At 42.6% G+C, this 17,115-nt stretch overlaps 1 protein-coding gene across 2 annotated transcripts in view; it reads right to left on the reverse strand.

Moving 5' to 3' along the window:
- Positions 1-17,115, reverse strand: part of GABBR2 (gamma-aminobutyric acid type B receptor subunit 2) — a 1,005,342-nt gene that overhangs the window by 267,058 nt on the left and 721,169 nt on the right. The gene's annotated exons all lie outside the window — the stretch shown is intronic.

The raw sequence follows: 17,115 nt of genomic DNA on the forward strand, positions 1-17,115 counted from the left end.
TACATTATTATTAAACATTGGTTATAATTTGATTCCAAGAATTGTAAAATTCCCAGTAAAAGAATTCTAAAGCCAAATTTAATTGAAAAAAATACTAAGGGAAAATGTGGGGATTAATATATTTTAACTCTGATATTTTTGTTTTGCCAAGAAGGATGAAGTTCTCAATAAAAATGGGTCCACAATTATAGTGCTCAATTGGGATTAATTTTTAAACATATTAATGCTATTTTGAGTACAGCCATTCAAATGCAACCCAAGGATTTTAACAATGTATAGATGTCATGTGCATATAAAACTAGGTAGTCCTATTAAGTGGTGGTGACAATTTTATTGATACAACCCTTTGCTATTAATAGATGTGAAGCTTTCATATTGATCTGAAGTGCTTACACACTGTATTTATTTCATTTTAGATTGTACAGGCTTAAAGCAAAGCATTTTTTCATTCAGAAGCCTGGCCAACACTAACCATGAACCTAGCCCGATCCCTCACCTTAACTTTATAAATTTTACTTACATAGTTACATAGCAGATGAGGTTGAAAAAAGGCATGCGTCCATCAAGTTCAACCTATGCTAAATTTAGACGACAGACCAGTGGCGTAGCTAGACATGTGCGGGCCTCCGGGCAAAAATAATTTCAGGGCCCCTCATGTCTCTCTCTCTCTCTTTGCTGTCTCTGCTCTCCCTCTCTCTCTCTTGTTGCTCTCTCTGGTCTCTCTCTTTGCTCTCTCTCTGCTCTGACTCTCTCTCTCTCTTTGCTCTCTCTCTCTTTCTTTGCCCTCTTTCTCTCTTTGCTCCCTCTCTCGCTCTCTCTTTGCTCTCTCTCTCCCCGTCATGTCTTTCTTTTCCCTCTTATGTATTTCTCTCTTGTACTTCCTTTTCTCTTTGTGTCTCTTCCTTCCTGTATCCTTTCCTTTTCATGTCTGCTTTTACCCCTGTGATTTAACCCTTCCCCTCCCTCTCACCTTTCCCATCCTGTCTCTCAGGCTGCAGCTCCAGCTCCACGCTGCACTACTTGAGGCCCCACCCCTTGACCTAGGCCCCGTCCACCTACGGAGGCTCTGCAGAGGAAGGAATTTCTCCTCTCTCCTTCCTGCTGTATTTAAGGGCCATGCCCCCTGACCCAGGTCTCACCCACCTACAGAGGAAGGAATTTTCATCTGTGATTCCTTCCGCATATCAGGGCATGCAATGTGCCACTGACAGGGGGGAGAGCGGGCCCCCCAAGAGTGCGGGCCCATGAGATTTGTCTGGGCTATAGCTACGCCCCTGCGACATAAACTTTATCCGTATATATCTCACGAGGGGAAAAAAAATCCTTCCTAACTCCAAGGATTGGCAATCGAATTATTCCCTGGATCAGCATCCTTCCCATGTTTACTTATTTGGTATATCCCTGTATATTTTTCCTATCTAAAAAGATGTCCAACATTTTTTGAACAAATCTATTGTATCTGCCATCACAGTCTCCGTGGGTAATGAATCCCACATTTTAACTGCCCTTACTATAAAGAACCCTTTCCTTTTTTAATTTTTTTTACTGGTGAAATCTCCTTTCCTCCAACCTTAATGGATGACCCAGTGTCCTTTGGGATGAATTGTTCTTTTGAAAGCTCCTTGTACTGTCCCTGAATATATTTATATATAGTTATCATATCCCCTCTTAGATGCCTCTTTTCTAATGTAAATAACTCTAATTTAGCTAGCCTCTCCTCATAAGTTTGATTGTCTATCCCCTTTAATAATTGGGCGTCTCTTCTCTGCACCCTCTCTAGTACCATAATTTATTTTCTAAGGATTGGTGCCAAAAATTCAATATTCAAGGTGTGGTCTTACTAATATTTTATAAAGGGGCATCATTATCTTTACTTTCCTTCCTTCCATTGCCCGTTTAATGCAAGATAAGTTCTTGTTTGCCTTTTGCAGCTACTGCATGACTTTGGACACTAGAGCTAAGCCTGGTGTCTATAAAGCACTCCTAATCCTTCTCCATCAAGGATTCCCCTAATGTATCCCCATTTAATTTGTAAGTCGCCTGTTTATTCTTTGTTTACCAAATGCATAACCTTACATTTATCTGTTTTAAACCTCATCTGCCATTTACCTGCCCACGTTTCCAGTCTCTCCAAATCCTTCTGAAGAGAAATTACATTGTGCTCTGATTCTACTACAGTACTTTACACAATTTAGGGTCATCAGGAAAGATGGAGACTTTGCTCTCTATGCCAACCTCAAGGTCATTAAAAAACAAGTTAAAAAGCAGGGGTCCCAGTACCGATCCCCGAGGTACTCCACTCACGACCTTAGACCAACCTGAAAAAATTCGATTTACGACAACCCTCTGTTGTCTATCCTTCAACCAGTTTTCAATCCAGGTGCATATATTATTACGGTGTCCCATTTGCTTTATTTTCTATCAACTGCATTACCCTGGTCTAAATTCCTACTTACCTCCTCAACCTATTTTGTTAGTTCTTGCTTGTGTACACTTTAAAGCCTGTACAAGTTTCTTTCATATATGCAAACAGAGTTTGCTGAATTTCAAATGACCTCCACTATGTGTAACGTTCTTTAATATGAAGTGAAATAGAATGTTCACAGTAAACAACCATTCACATTTATCACTGGTATTGTTTGCATGAACGTGTTTTGCTTCACACACACAGTTACTGTACATGAGGTAAATATAAAAAAAAAATATATTTATTGCATATGCATTTAAAACTACTAAAAGTACACATCACAGGGATACTTTGTGTGGCAGAAGCTCCCAGTCAAGTTAAGTGTCTACAGGAATGTAATGGAATTTTGGATATTTAGGTATTTGTCGTCTCTGTGCTGGTAGAGCAAAGTATGCTGGTTTGAATCATAACAGAACCGCAGCTGCTTGGATACACTGTAGTGATTATCTAAGCACCTGATAATTTAATGGATTGTCAATCTGGGCCTTATATCTTGCACTGTAATATCTGTACTTAACAACTGATAAACGAATGGCTCAGTGGTGTCAGCCACACAAAAAGGCCTCCATGTATTTACGTTCTGTCACTGGAAAGTTTAGTCCTGGTCTACCTGTATTTGCAAATAGAAAATATGCTGCATGATGTGATCCCGATGCCACCTGTACAACCTACTCATCAGGACATAAACTGGTTCCATGCAGCTACATGTAACAAATCTTCATAGGGTGGATACGAATTACAAATTTTAGACTATGAGTATTATTATTGAATATTTTATGTGGTGATCACCAACATACAAAAGTCAAGATATTTAGAGATATAATTGATTATGTGTCTTTCATTCTGTAAAAATCCTTATTTATTTGAAGGTACAGTTATTTAAATGTTCTTCAGATTTCTAATGGCATTATGCAGAAGAGGTCAGTACGAGACAGAAAAATCTGTTTCATGGAAGGTAAAAGATGGTCTCTAATAGATGGAAGTGGGAGTGCTGGCAAAAGCATCCTCTTAAGAAATAAACTTAAAAAGTCATAGATTAAATCACAAAAGTACATTTAAGTTACAATTCCTATTTTTCTTCTACATCTAATAAGAAAATTGTATGTATGTATGTATGTCTTTATTTATATAGCGCCATTAATGTACATAGCGTGTCACAGTAGTAATACACGTGACAATCATATGAATAACAAAAAATACAAATAACAGATCATGGGAATAAGTGTTTCAGACATAAAAGTAACATTTAGGAAGAGGAGTCTCTGCTCCGAAGAGCTTACAATCTAATTGGTAGGTAGGAAGAACGTACAGAGCAGTAGGAGGGCATTCTGGTAAGTGCGTCTGCAAGGGGCCAAGATTTATGTATCGTGTATATTATTAGCTACGGTGCAACTCATATGCTTCTTTAAGCAAGTGTTTCTTAAGGTGGGTCTTAAAGGTGGATAGAGACGGTGCTAGTCTGGTATTGAGGGGACAGGCATTCCAGAGGTGTGGGGCAGTCAGTGAGAAAGGTTTAAGGCAGGAGAGGGCTTTAGATACAAAGGGGTAGAGAGAAGGCATTTGAGCAGAACGCAAGAGTCGGGATGGTGCATAGCGAGAAATTAGGGCTGAGATGTAGGGAGGGGCAGAAGAGTGTAAAGCTTTAAAAGTTAGGAGGAGAATTGAGTGTGAGATGTGGCATTTGATTGGAAGCCAGGAGAGTGATTTCAGCAGGGGAGACGCTGAGACAGATTTAGGAAAAAGTAGAGTGATTCTGGCAGAAGCGTTTAGGATAGATTGTAGGGGAGACAGGTGAGAGGCAGGAAGGCCAGACAGCACGATGTTACAGTAATCATGACGGGTGAAAATGAGGGCCTGTGTCAGAGTTTTAGCCGTCGAGCAACAAAAGATAGAAGGGCATATCTTTGTAATATTGCGGAGGAAAAAACGGCAAGTTTTAGATACGTTTTTAAATTAAAATTATTTTTAAAGTGTAAACAAGCTTAATTGTCAAAAAGCTTTTTGAACCACTGAATCATTATTAAAATATTACCACCCCAACTATTTCTCTGGTTTCTATCAGTATGTTCTTGCTAGCATTATTGTAGAAATTAAATTATTTAAAACTGATTCAAGCAATGAAAAGCGTTGTAAAATATTGAAATTGTATCATAATGGAATACATTGTATCACCTTCTGTACCTATCGCAATATTTGTTTTGACATCTATTAGCGTCAAAGGGAATAAAGGCACATTAGCAAAACAACAAGACATGGGGAAAAATAATAATTTATGTTTCTTGGTTGCTACTGTTGGAATGTGTTCCAAGGTGAATCCTGTTGTTGTCTGACATTGCATTTGAAGCATAAATTATACTGCTCAATGGCAAGTAATAGGCTAGTAAAGTCTAAGTTAATCATGTGTGCATTTATGAAATGGCTAGTTACTGCAGTTTGATTGGTGCCCAGCTGTGTACAAGAAGTGTTTAATGCACAGCTACTGTAGATATGAACAATTAAACCTTTCTGTACAGCCCCGTTCAAAGTTCCTATTATTTGGCAGGCTGTGAACTCAAAGCAAAAATCTAATGTAATGAGTTAACGTACTGTGTGAGCTTTTCTTTATTTAGTAAGAGGCAATGTCTGCAGTGACATACTGTATGATGAGCTATTTTTTAAGCACAGTAAGACTTTCCAAACTGCATGTAAACAGCCAGCTCAAGGATTTACACACCCTGTCTGCAGACCTGTGCTTCAATATGATTTCTAGAGCTTGGGAAGTAGAAATTGATCACACCTTACTGCATACTGAGAAAAAATACTAATCCAAAAATACAGTGCAGAGTAAATGAGTACTTCAGTATTACTGTAGGTGAGTCCTTATTATTTGGACTAACAATTGATAATATAAGACAATCTTTCGAGAGTTCTCTCTTCCTCAGGTCAGGGAAAAATATAAAAAGGTAGATGATTTATGCTGAAAAAAAATATATTCAATAAATGAGTGATCATATATCTAGTCAAAGGATTCTCTTGCAAATCTCATTAAGAAAGTGTAACAATACAAGTATTTTCCTTAGACACTGTGATGTTGTATCATGACATTCTTTGCTAATTCTCGGAATCTTGTATCTCCAAAAACGAGAAAAAAAGCAAAACATAAGGGTGATAGCACAGTTAACTTCCCTGAATGTCAACGTTTTAGTTTATAATCAAGGTAGCCACTTTAGGGTAAGTGCACTATTTATTGTATTAACAATGTATCCTCTATTTATAATTTTTAAAAGGGCTATATTTATTAGGGAACAGAGTTCCCGCACCTTTTTGTTTTGAGTTTCCACACCATTTTAAAAGGTTAACGTACAAGTCTATATTGTGATGGTCTGATTATTAGGAATGTGGCTTGGGTGGTAACTAGGTGGTCTCTCAGAGAGTCCTGATGAAGTTGCTTGACAGAGAAACACATTGAGTGAGTTCACAACGGCCCCATCGGAGACTCAGGAGAGGAGCAGTGCAGAAGGAGTGTCCTCCTGGTTACTTAGCGACTGGACCGGATCCAGGAAGTGACGTAATCAGCAAATGAGGCTCTGTCGAGGGTGGTGAGAACACGACTCACCGTGCTTGTGGAAACCACTGATATATCACTACCACTGTTTATTTTGCTTTTATCTGATGTAAGCCTCTAATTCAGAGGGTCATTGGTGGGCTTGTATTAGCTGACAAAGATTTATTACTGTCTGCACTATCATTGCTTTTTCCTTTTTGGGTCACTGGTACGAGTGAGACACAGTCACCTCATCTGCCACAGTTTTGGAAATGCCTGATTATTCCACTGGTTTGTGAGTATAACCCTTGGAGATTACATTCATCTAAACCATTGTGTCCTGATATACTACTCTATGTACATTTCTCCTTCTTTCCCTGGTACTGCTGCGACACACTTTATTCGAGCAAATACCCAGTATGTACCTGGCAGATACCTGGAATGCGCCGCTCCTCACCTCTGACAAGCCCCGTTGCATTTGCCTTCCCAGCCTGGGTTCATGCCTGGCTGATGGGCGGCTGATCTGCTAAATGATAATGATTAGGATTTAATAGGCTGCAATGCTTCGCGTGTCTACCAGATGACATAAATTCATGAATTGTAATGCAGTATATATATATATACTGTACAGTATCGCAGCCAGCGGGAATAAAATGCTTCAATCCCTGCCTGGAAAATAACTCAATGCACTCGGGCAGAAAACAGTCACAAACCTCAATACACCCGGGTATACCCAAATTCGTGGGACTAGCCGAGCTCGAATAAAGTGTGTCGCCAGTGTACATGTCCTCCGCTCCCCTGTTTTTTGGACTCTAGTTGATCTACATATCGAAACATATCTTGTTCAGGGTTAGAGTGGAGGAGTATATATTTCTTTACTTATTGTATTCATCTCTACACTTGATTGCACATTGTGTGTTGACACTAATTTTTCATTTTGTTTCATTATATGACACTTAGTGTCACTTGCTTGGCTGTTTTAATTCATTGTTATAGCATTTAATTTTTGCACGTGGCTCCTGTACTAGGACTCACATTTAATAATTTATCACACTCACGTTTGAGCGCCACCATTGATTCTTTGTGCCTTAGTGGCCCATTGTAAAAGTAAAAATACCACAGTTAAAAATTCCTCCAGTGCCTCTGGCACACAGTGACCCTTGCATGGTGCAGTCAGTCACGTGCTTAGAGTCATGCAAATGTAACTGCATGGGAATGGCTTCAAGCACACAAGGAAGCAGCAGCAGGAGGATTGAACACAACACCCTTCTGCTGCTTTCGCATGGCTACAAACCGCACTATAACTATCTCCCCACTATCACCCACAGCGTCCTCATGTCACCCACTACCCCCCAATTATCACCCCTGATGTCACCCACTACTCAAGTAACTCCCATGTTTCCTCCTCTACAAATCCCTCCTACTGCCTTACATGTTACCTATTGTCTCCCCCATATCACCCGGCCCTGTATTGTTTAAACTGGGGAACCAGGTTAGTTGGCCCAGCAACAGTTAGAGAGGCTGATTCTGCTGTGTAGTTACTGTAGATCCCTGAACGGAATAGGATTTATTTATATGATTTATTTTGGTTTCTTAAAGTGACAGTGTGTGAAATATTATATCTCTGATCTGAGTAAACCGTTGAAGGTTAATAACGGAGAGCCTCCTGCCTATACCTGTTAAAGCTGCAGTCCCTTAGTGGGATGAAAATAAAGCAGGCAGAAGCCTGAGTTAAGCAACGTAATGCTTTGTATTATCTTGTTATTGCTCTAATTAACCCTAGAAGGCTGTGTAGCTAAGAGCCCAGACAGACGTCAGCCCTACAAAAGAGGGGCGTTTGTCACACTACAGTATTAATTCATGCTCACCCATTTTTTCTGTCAGGCTTCTTGCATAAGCAAGCATGCATTTAGGTTTTCTTTCAGTCGGTACTATTATCTTATCTGCTCCTGCTTTTCTATGCCAATTCGGTTTAGTCTTTAGAAGGTCTCTAGTATTATCTGTATTTAATACGGGTGTCTCCCTGCTTGCCAAACTCCCACTTGCCAGCATTTTACCTCCAGGATCCCTTGATATTTCCCCATCCCCATCAATTCTAATTAGTTTATCTGTTTCTTGTCCCTCCCCCTCCATCCTAGTTTAAAATCTCCTCCAACCTTTTTAACCCCCCCCCCAGCACAGAGGATCCCTCTTCATTGAGGTGCAATCTGTCCCTACCATAAAGATTGCACCTCTCAAAAAAGGAGTCCCAGTGCTCTAAAAACCCAAAACCCACCTTCCTATACCACTTTCTTAGCCATGCATTAACCTCCCTAATCTCTGACTCTCTCACTGGGCTAGCGCATGGCACTGGTAGTATTTTCTAAAATACTACCTTGGAGGTCCTTGCCTTAAGATTTTGGCCTAGATCCCTGAAATCATTTGCCAAAGTGTACCAAGACCACCAGGTCAGTCCCAGCCACTCCCAGCAATATGTCCTGATCCGCAATGTGCCAAACTCGAGCCCCCAGGAGACAATAAACTGTTTGGTTCATGAGGTCATGGCAACAGGTTGCCCTATCTAGCTTCCTAATAATGGAGTCCCTTATCACCACAATCTTTCTTGGTCATGGAGTTTCCCAAGTTCCCTCTGTGCTCGAGGCACTATTCCCCTGGCTGCTAGAGGAATCAGTCACCCCCAGCCTTGCCATTCCTGCCTTGACACTCTCAATATCTTCACTCAATATGGAAAATCTATTGGGATGGGTCAGCTCAGAACTGGCCTGCCTCTTCCTCTTCCCCTTCTAACTGTTACCCAGCTACCTACCTGCTCTTCACTCAAGGCTCCACCATCTGTACCACTAGTCCCAGCCAGAGCCTGCTCAGTGAGCACTAAAATCCCTTCAAGATTGTTAATGTCCCTCAATATTGCAAGTTTCCTCTTTAGATCAGCAATCTGAGACTTTAAAGAGACCACTTGCTCATGTCTCACAGCAGTATGCTCCCTGGAACAGCTGATCCAAGTACGCATACATGTGGCAAGATGTGTATTGAGAGGCATTTTGAATCCTGATCATTGTTGCACTATGAAGTATCAAGTGCAAACAATTAACTACTTCAATATACTATACCTTGTTTCACCCCTTCCGTGTTCCAACTCGTTCTGGTTCTAACTCCACACAATACAACCAGCACTTGAAATAAACCAGTAATCCAGTCACGCAGATCAGGATATGTCAAACTCTTTCCCCAATATGTGTCTCACACTTTCCCTCCCGCACTGTTATACTCTTTCCCTCCTTATGTGTCACACACTTTCTACCTAAGTGTGTCACACACTTTCCACCCCATGTGTCGCATGCTTTCCCCCCCATTGTGTCACACTCTTTTCCCTTGAGTGTGTGACAGTATTTATCCCCCATGTGTCACACTCTTTCCCCATGTGTCACATGGTCATACTCTTCCACCCACATGTGTAACACTCTTTCCCTCCCTAAGTATGTGTCACTTTTTCCCCCTCCCCATGTGTCACATATATTCCCCATGTGTCACACTCTTTCCCCCCCCCATGTCACACCCCAACCACCCACAGTTATCACATTCTTCCCCACCATGTGTGTCACACACTATCCCCCCCAAGTGTGTCACACTCTCTCCCTCCCAATGTGTGCCGCACTCTTTCCCCCAATGTATCACACTCTCCCCCCTCCTATGTGTGTCACACTCTTTTCCTCTCCATGTATGTCACATTCTTTCTCTCCCCATGTGTCACACTCATATTATTTCACTCTGGGTCACAATCTCTCCCCCCCTTGTGTGTAACAATCTTCCCCCATGTCACACTCTCCCTCCCCATGTGTGACACTATTCTCACCCATGTGTCCCACTGTCACACTCTCTCCCACATGTCACAATATTTATATCCCATGTGTCACACTCTTTCTTCCCCATGTGTCACACTCTTTCTACCCCATGCAGCTTGCTTCAAACCGGACGGGGGCGAAGCACTAGAGCTTGCAAGAGTCGAGCTGGATCCCTTGTGTTGCTGACACCGATTTTCCCTACATGTGAGTGGACATTTGATCTCAGTCTAATAAATTGTCATTTTTAATTTTGAACACTCGCTCCCATTTCTTGCCTGGGTCTGGTGGAGACCCATGGCAGTGACGTCATCCAGCTATCTGAAGACACCTTATCAGAAAGATATGGATGAATAGAGGACTATAATTAAAGGCTACATCTGACAAAGAACCCTTTATGAGCCTGTACTTACACATGGCCGTGTAAGTATTATTGTTATCTATTTGTTACCACCCCCCTCCCCCACTTCTGGTTTGAAAGACAAGAACCCTTTATGAGCCTGCACTTACACATGGCCGTGTAAGTATTATATTATTATTCATTTTTAACCCCCCCACTTCTGGTTTTTAAGCTTCACCCTAATTTATGACATTGAGGGTGTGAGCATTTGTAGGTTCCCATTAGGAGTCTTATGAAGTTTTACTGCTGACCCCTGCTCCCCTCTTCTTCCCTGTAATCTCAGGGAGGCTCAGACCAAGCAACAGACTTGGTGTGACTACAATGTCCCTAGCAGATCATTCATCCCAGGACAGCAGAGAGTTTTTCTGCAGCCCACTCAGCAGAACAAATTAAGTGCTGCCTGGTCTGGACCGTACCCGGTTCTCAGGAGGATGAATGAGTGCAACAACGTTGTACAGGAAGATGGTGAGACAGAGAGAAATAGGGCTTATCATGTTAACATGTTTAGGGAGTATTTTACACAGTGTGGCATCAGTGCTGGCTAATTGTAGCCCTCTGATGGGGGACTCGGCGAGTAATGCTCTGCCTGACCTCCTAGGGGAATTTAGGCAAGGAGGCACAGTGGAGCAGGAAGGGATAGGGTCCCAGCTCAGTGCACAGCAGCATGTGCAAGCAAATGTTATGCTAAAGCAGCATAGGTTTCTGTTCCAGGGTAAGCTCAGTAGAACACATGTCCCAGATAATCCAGTGGAGACTGGTGATCAGATACCTCTGCATAAGCCTGCCTATCGTGTATCAGCAGAGGTAAAAGGGAGTATAGAGAGGGAAGGAGAAGAGATGCTGGCCCTAGGGGTAGTTGTACCATCTCAAAGCCCTTTGGCTTGTCCGGTAGTCCTGGTTCCATGAGAAGGGCGGGACCACCTTGTTCTGTGTGGACTACCGGCAGCTCAATGCTCAGATGGTGTCAGATACTGATCCCATGTCCCGCATGGAGGAGCTGGTCAATGAGCTCGCAGGGGCAAGGTATCTGACAACCAGGGGTTTGTCAAAAGGGTGTTGGCAAATCCCACTGACCCAGGAGGCTAGGGAGAAGTCATCATTTATCATTCCCAGTGGTCTCTATGCATTTTTGGTGATGCCATTTGGGTTGAGGAATGCTCTGGTTACCTTCCAAAGCCTGGTCAGTAGGTTACTGGAAGAGATGCAAAGGTTTTCAAGGGCATACTTGAATAACATTGCTGTAGTTAGTAAGTCATGGGGCTTACATTTTGTTTCTGTAGCTGCAGTGCTGAAGAGGATCAGGGAGGCAGGGCTTGCACTGAAGAATACAAAGTATGTAGTGGGTATGGCAGAAGTACTGTACCTGGGGCACAGAGTGGGTGGAGGGCACCTGAAGCCAGAACCAGAAAGGGGGAAGGCAATAGGGCCGTGGCCAGTCCCTAGGACCAAAAGTCAGGTTATAGGCTTTTCAGGCACTGCAGGGTACTACAAGAAGGTTGTTCCCCAGTACAGCGTCGTGGCCAAACCCTTGACTGACTTGACCCAAAAGGGACTCTAAGTTCTGGTAGCCTGGTCTCCTGCCTGTGAAACAGAGTTTCAAGCACTGGAGATAACCCTGGCTAGTGCACCCATGCTGGCTGCTCCCGCCTACAGCAAAACGTCCCTGATACAGACCAATGCCTCCGACTATGTTCTCGGTGCTATACTCAGCCAGATGGGCAAGAAAGGGGGATGAACATCCCAGTGTGTATCTGAGCAGCATACTGCTGCCCAGGGAAGTGGCATATGCCACTGTTGAGCAAATGTGTCTGGCCATAGTTGGGGTGCTGAAGAAACTGCAGTCCTACCTATATTTATTTATAAAATATTTTACCAGGAAGTAATACATTGAGAGTTACCTCTCATTTTCAAGTATGTCCTGGGCACAGACTTAAGACAAATAATACATGTTTACAAATACAGTTACATAAATGAGCAGGGTATACTGTACATTATATACAAGACATTGCATGCATAGTTAAAGATAATATATATTATGGGCGTATGAAACAGTTACAGACCAGATTAAAATGTGTGACAGCCTTAGATTTGAAAGAACTTAAACTGGTGGTGGATGTGAGAGTCTCTGGTAGGTTGTTCCAGTTTTGGGGTGCACGGTAAGATAAGGAGGAACGGCCAGATACTTTGTTGAGCCTTGGGACCATGAACAGTCTTTTGGAGTCTGATTTCAGGTGATAAGTGCTGCAAGTGATAGGGGTGAGGAGCTTGTTCAGATAGCTGGGTAGCTTGCCCATAAAGAATTTGAAGGCAAGACAGGAAAGGTGAACTTTGCACCTAGACTCGAGTGATGACCAATCTAGTTCTTTGAGCATTTCGCAATGATGTGTGTTATAGTTGCATTGGAGAACAAAACGACAAATTGAATTGTAGAGGGTGTCAAGTTTGCTAAGGTGGGTTTGAAGTGCTGAGCCATATACTATGTCTCCATAGTCAATAATTGGCATTAGCATATATGGCTGGTCACTTACAGTGATCACTGATCACAACCCTCAGAGGTGGCTACAAAGGATGTTGGAGGAGGGGGGGCAAGTTGCTATGCTGGAGTCTTGTGTTACAGAAGGGTGACTTCCCTATCCAACCCAAGACAGGCAGCAGGCTGAAAATGCTTCCGGACTCTCCAGACAGCACATCTTAAGTGAGCCAAAAACCGCAAGAGGCTCCGGGTGTGTGGGACCACCAGAAGAGGTGGCTGCCACAAAACCGTGCATCTTGAGGGGGGAGGTGTGATGGTGAGGGGGTAACCAGGCTTTATAATAAAGGTTAAGCCCACTTGGTTTCCCCTGAACTGTGTGTTGGGTTCCTAGATTGTCAGCTCTTGGACCTGTGTAATGTGCATGCATTACTGTGACTGTGTGCAAATTATGCAACAATAAAGATTTTTCTGTGTTATGCCTTTCCTGGGGAGCTGGGACCAGGAGATTTCTAGGCTGTGAGTTTCAGGGTAGGTTTGATGGAGAAACGTCTTTCAGATTGCGTCTATTTAGCGGGGTTCCCAAGTTACTGTAGAACGCAAAAATGTACCCAGGATTCAGGTTAGATTCCCGGCTACATTGAAGCGCAGTGCCGTGGTCAAAACCCTACCATGAAAAGCGTTCCTGCGACTCACCACTAGGAGGTCCTGCTTCAGCACAGACCAGAGAAGGTAAAATGAGGCACAGGGAGGAAAAGGGTACCTGAAACAGTCAAGAGGTCCCTAATATAATAGGTGGGGCTGCCCAGGTCACCCTCACTCTGGTATAGGGGGTTCAGGGATGCTTCAGTCATTTATAAAACTGAGAGGGTTTTAATAAGATAAGGCTCAGCAGGTTTTTATTAAAATAAGAAGTTTATTTGAGTGTCAGAAATATGGCTAGTGGGAAAAAACACAGTTACAGTTTTCACTCTATCTCCCACACCAAATAGACTTAACACATTTTAATAAAGAAGAGTATAAAAGTATATTTTATTAAGCAGCAGTGTTTTAAAATGTGTTTAAACTTTATGCATTAAATCAGGCAGGGCTTTTGTCCTGTAGTTGTAGCTTTGGGGAGCGCAGGTTCCACTATATAAAAAAACAAAAAGATACTACAATAGTGCAATAAGTTCCAAAATGTTGTGTATTCAAGGTATCAGCCAAAAATGGGGACTCACATTTTCACAGAAAATAGATATCAAAAACTACATCAGTGTAGAAACTGCTGTCTTCAATCTAAGATGAATGACAGGGGTCTTCAGGATTATGTTCCTCAATAGAACAAAGATGACGATTTAGTGCAACATTGTTTGTTCAATAAGAATGTGTATTAGAACAAATGGTATTACACTTAAATTTTCATCATTAAGCACGACACATAAAAATTAAAGATGAGTGGCTTGCTTGGATCTTCCATCCTTCACAGTCAGCACAATCTTCCTGGCAGCCGGTGTGCGTCGAGTCACTTCCGGTAGCGGACCGCTTCATTTCCGGGTACGATCGGTCCCGATTTTGGAGCAGCAAACTGGCAGTAGATCAACAGGCTCACTCTTCACTGAGTGCGCATTTTGGCTTGTTTCCTGCTTCAGAAGTTTGTTTCCTGTTTGAAGCCTATTCCAGCTAAGAGGGCTGGATGCTTCAAACAGGCACTTGTCTGCAGCAGGTTTACAAGTCGAAACGTGTAGAGTCAGTGAAGATTGAGCCTGTTGATCTACTGCCAGTTTGCTGCTCCAAAATCAGGACCGATCGTACCTGGAAGTGACGCGGTCCGCTACCGGAAGTGACTCGACGCACACCGGCAGCCAGGAAGATTGTGCAGACTGTGAAGGACGGAAGATCCAAGCAAGCCACTCATCTTTAATTTGTATGTGTCCATGCTTAATGATGAAAATGTAAGTGTAATACCATTTGTTCTAATACATTCTTATTGAACAAACAATGTTGCACTAAATCGTCATCTTTGTTCTATTGAGGAACATAATCCAGAAGACCCCTGTCATTCACCTTAGATTGAAGACATCTAAAACTACACCAGTGTAGAAACTGCTATCGATTTGCTGGGAGATTGTGAGTCTCCATTTTTGGCTGATAACTAGAATACACAAAATTTTGAAACTTATTGCACTATTGTAGTATCTTCTTGTTTTTTATATGGTGGAACCTGCGCTCCCCAAAGCTACAACTACAATTAGATTTAGACGAGAAATTGAACCTTCTCTATACAGGGATAAGCTGCGACTTTTTCACCTTCACTAAATTTTACATCATTTACACACTTGCACTATCACTTTTTTTTTTTTTTTTTATAACTTGAGATTTTTATTGGTATAAAGTACAGGAACAGTTGATATCATAGCAGGTACATATGCAAATAAAGTGAATTATAAATGCGAATTAATTTATATAATAATAAAAGAATGGCAGTACATTGCGTTATGAATTTTTGGTAACAGGACAACACAAGACAGGACAAGACTAACCGAGACATCACCAGGCCCGCGGTAGATCGACTACTTTCATATTCATAGCTTAAGTATTGCGTGCTGCCGGGTGAGGAGGGGTGGGAGTGACAACGGGGGGGGGGGGGAGAGGGTATTAGGATGGGATGGGTGGGCCTGCCTTTAGATGCGGGAGGGAAACTCCAAAAGATACAGTTATATTTGGGGCTTCTAGACAACATCCTGGGTAGGTAAGTTTCAGATTCCTTTCTGCCTGGGACTTCTCATGTCCTATTGTTTATGTTAACAGTGAGCTTAGTGTAGGGATGATGTCGGAACAGCCAAAGGAGAATGCATCTAGAGCTATCAATGCCATAATGTGGCACGCTCCACCCCGGGGATGTCTGTTTGGGCCAGCCAGGGTACCCAGATTTTCAGATAATTGTTGCCAGTGTCATTGACCAAGCGTGTTAATTTCTCCATCTGGCAGACATGCCAAATCCTGTTCCGAATCTTGGGGATGGAGGGGATCTCATTAAGTTTCCATACTGCTGCGATCTCGCACCTGGTCGCTAGGGCAAAGTGCCCGATTAATTTATTATTTGCTTTTGAGAGCCCTTCTAGTGGTCTGTTCAGGAGGAACAGCCACGGGTTCGAGGGGAATCGAGAGGTCCCAGATCCTCTGGGTCCAATTTCAAATTTCTTCCCATAGGGGGCGATCCGGGGAAAAGACCACAGCATATGTAACAGGTCAGCTGACTCTCCGCACTGTCGAGGGCACAGCGGGGAGAGTCCCGGCACATACCTTGATAATTTTAGTGGGGTGTGGTACCATCTCATTAGGACTTTATAAGCATTCACCTTTAGTGTGGTGCAAATTGAGCTTTTGGCCGCTGCTAGATAGATATCGCACCAGTCCTCATCTTCTAGGGATTCCCCAAGGTCAGATTCCCACTGAGATCTGTATCTCGGGTGTCCCTGTCCGTGGACAGTAGAACCCACCACTTCTCCGTATAACTGCGATGTGAGTCCCATCACTATTTAAGTTATATTAGTGCACTGTATATACCTCTTAGTGATTATATAATTTAATTCAATATAATTTATCACTGTTTTCACACTCTGTATTGGATCGCCAAATAACCACTTTTTTGCACAAGGGCTTTTGTCCTGCAAGACTCAGAGGGGGGTTTATGGCTAATAGGGTGTGGAGAGATCCAGTCTACGCTTAGGTCCCTATATCAAAGTCACACATGTTTGCAGAGGTGTGAAAGCCCTCTACACAGGATAGCTGAGTTAAGTGTCCCAAATCCTGTGATGAACTACAGGCCACCCTGGCCAGTTGTCACTTTTCCCAGACTTAGAGGCACTGAGCTGGTGGGGTTTTTTGCATAGTGAGTGGGCAAAATGGCGGTTTGTGCACATGCTCTCTCACTGTTCTGAAGCCAAAGGTGCCAGCTTTCACAAACCTGGCAAAGTGTGTGGGTGGTTAATGATTAAATTCCCACGCCATGGGTTGGAGGACAAGCTATGGGACTGCCTGTCCCAAAATGTATAAGACAGCTAGTCGCCATCCCAGAAGTCTCTCTGTTGTTGTTCTCTCTTTTGTGTTCCTATGTGGTTCTGTGTTCCCAAGTGATTCCAGAAGTCCAATTTGCCATAAGGGCAAGCACAGGCTGGACCGGACCCAGAGATGCCTTGCAGAGATTGCAAGGAAAAAGGCTGCAGGACTTCATAAACTGGAATATTTTCTAAGTCCCCACTTCTGCACTGAACTGTTTTAAAGACTTTATTTCAACTTGGAAAGTCAGTTTGTCAACCCTAGATCCCCAGTTAGTGTATCTTCTTCTGCCTATTGTAATTCAATGTGTGTTTGCCTGTTTCTACGGAAATAAATTACAATTTATTTTACTTATTGGCTTTGCTCAGTTGTATG

The sequence above is a fragment of the Ascaphus truei genome, chromosome 2, assembly GCF_040206685.1.
Source record: "Ascaphus truei isolate aAscTru1 chromosome 2, aAscTru1.hap1, whole genome shotgun sequence".
Lineage (NCBI taxonomy): Eukaryota > Metazoa > Chordata > Amphibia > Anura > Ascaphidae > Ascaphus > Ascaphus truei.